Here is a 3,016-nt window from a genome sequence, read left to right as displayed (position 1 = left end):
ATGATAAAATAGCACCATTTTCTCTTCAGCAATTGTCAATAATGATATAAAATATTAACATTTTCATCACTTGAAATGGTTTTCATATTATTCTGTCTTTTATAAAAATATACCTCACATCGAGAGGAAATCGATCATAGAATTATCAGTGAACTTCCACACTTTTCACATTAGATTAAATCCCATTTGTGCGAGCGCGCGAATGAGATTTTCTCATTGTTCTCTATATCTGATCGCAAACTCAAAAAAATTAGTGTGAAAAATTCACCCTACCAATTCCGAAGGAAAATTACACGATCGAACTTCATAGCAACAATCATCGCGGAATATTTTTCGTGGAATTTTTTTCCGAGAGCACTTTCGGAATGGTGAGAATCGACTAGTCGCTAGACAATAACTCATTCGCGTCTCTTATAAAATGAGATTTACTACGGCGACTTTTCGCACCTCCTTAGTTTTCCGCAGACGACTTCTTAATCTCGTCACCTCGCCCCTTATCCCGTCCACCGACAGCGATCTAATTTTCCCCCCAAAAAGGAAAGGGTTTTAATCATTTATTCGTCGCTTGAATCTGCTCGTCCTTGATTAATTGAAAGATATTTAAATTATTTTTTTCATCGACTATAAGTTGTTACTTATGTAAATTTAATTATCTCTATACACTGTTAGAAATGTTTGTGAATATCCTTACAATAAAAATGTGCAAAAATTTACAAACCATGTAACATATTTTGCTGTAATTTTACAATATTTACTGTAAATTTACAATAGAAATTTGTTGTAAATTTACAAAATTAATGTGCCACGCATGCGTATTAGAGATTTGCATATACTTTACCACAAAATATTATTGTAATTTCACAATATAATATAACTGTTAAAATTCACAACACATTTTTGTTGGATAAAAACTTTCAACACTATTGGAAGTTTATAACAGAAATTTCTTACAATGTATGTAATCTTTTGATTAATTTTTATGTGTACAGTAAATACATAAATTTTATCATGTTTTCAGAAAGTATTAAATAAATCCATAATATATATATTTCATAATTAATAATAAGTGTGACAATAATTAAAGCATACTTCATATCTCTGGAACAACAGTCGTTTTGATAAAAATTTAATTTTCCGTGAACAATATTTTTATCTATAGAACTTTTTAAATATTACAGTCCGCGAAATAAAATGTACACAAAAATATACGAAAGAATGATTTTGATGAAAAATTTAAAAGTTTGCTAAATATCTGAAAATAATTCTGTTAGACCATCAGAAAAATTTTATTGGAAATTAATCTAGACACTTGCTAGAATATCAAAATTTTTTTATAGCTCAACATTTTTTAGTTTCTAACAAAATTATTTTGATGGTACAACAAAATCATTTTCACATGTGTGTCCAATAAAATTTTAAATCTTTCAGCAAAAATCGTTCTTTCCGTGTATATAAAAAAAAAATTCACATATTTTCTTTCTTCGATAATCGATTTCTCTTACACATGTCCCACATTCTATTATACTATCCACAATGTAATATCGGCTATTTCAATTTTCTTATATTTATACGTGCAGTCAAGATTTTTCCTGTCGGTATCGACGAGAACACTGCGAAAGTGCACCTGGCACTTTGACGGTTCCCTTCTTTAGTCGACTTCACGGTTCGACGCCGAGGTATTATAACTTCGTATGCGCCGACAATCCGCATTCGCTTCCAAATCTACGCAAACTTCTCCGCAGGTCGGACGGTGAGATTCGTGAATCACGCGGTCAAGATTTGCAATTCTTCTACTTTTCTGCCATCCGACCCACCCGAGGGTCCACGACGAATTCTAAATTTCCTCGAAATTGAATGCGACGGGGAAGTTCGTCGCGATTTCGCAGCTTTCACGACCGCAGCGTGAGAACGTGTAACCGGCATTGTAACTTCCGTATGCAGCATCTGGTTCCATCGGAGGAGCACATTGCGCGCGGTTATGGTTGCACGACGATATTTAGAACGTCTGGATAACACGCGTCGAAGTTTAAGTTGAAGTTACTCGCTGACACTCGTAGGTATCCGCTTTCCTACGTGAACTCGTGAATTCACGTCTCGGAATGCGATTATAATTTATGTAACTAGTAACTATACTAAATTCATAAAACCATATGCTTTCATCTTTTGTAATGATTGTACAAACGATGTTAATCCTCTGAATCAAAATTAAGATCCCTCCCATTTCAGATTTCTTTTTTTTTTTTCAGATATAACTAATAAAATATTTCAACGAAACTTTACATTTTTAAATAACTTTTCCGATTCTGTCAGTTTGATTTAGATATATGCATATGAATGTATTTATGTTTATATATTTATATAATATATTTTCATTTGCTTTTGTTTCGATCAATTAATTATCAATTCTCCGTACAATGAAATTCGTACAATATATTTGGAAATGTTATATAAAATAGCTACAAAATTTAAACACGATTTTTAATTTTGATATTATTTTCAATATTATTATAATATTTAACTTATCAGAATGCGTCAATATATAAAGATTAAAAATATATTTCTCCACCAAAGTAGACATTAATAATTATGTAATTATATTACGGAGCATTTAAAGTAGCTTAAATGTCTAAACAATGTCGATAAAAATGTCCAAAAAAAAGAGATGTGCAAGCTTAACATTTTAATCTGCAATATCTGATTGCATATCTGATTATATCACGTTTCTCTGGATGAACAATGTCGAATCAAACGATCTCATTTGGGATTCTCTCTTGTATCCCCAAGCCAATCGTCATCACCACTTCCGTCCGCATTTTCCAGGCAGCGTGTTCCGCGGTACGTTTTCGCGCGTCCGCGTTACGACGTAGCGTAATCCGGTCGAAAAGCCGGTTACGCTCGTCCTCATTAACTCGCCTCAACAATGAGCGTGGGTGTCGGCGTAGTACGTCCTTTCAACCCCCGTCGACATCCACACCCTTCTCGAGATTCATAGGGCGCACGCGCGAACTCCCTCCTC

Source organism: Atta colombica, unplaced genomic scaffold (genome assembly GCF_001594045.1).
Source record: "Atta colombica isolate Treedump-2 unplaced genomic scaffold, Acol1.0 scaffold12, whole genome shotgun sequence".
NCBI classification, from domain to species: Eukaryota; Metazoa; Arthropoda; class Insecta; order Hymenoptera; family Formicidae; genus Atta; species Atta colombica.
Note: the sequence above shows the minus strand (reverse complement) of the source record.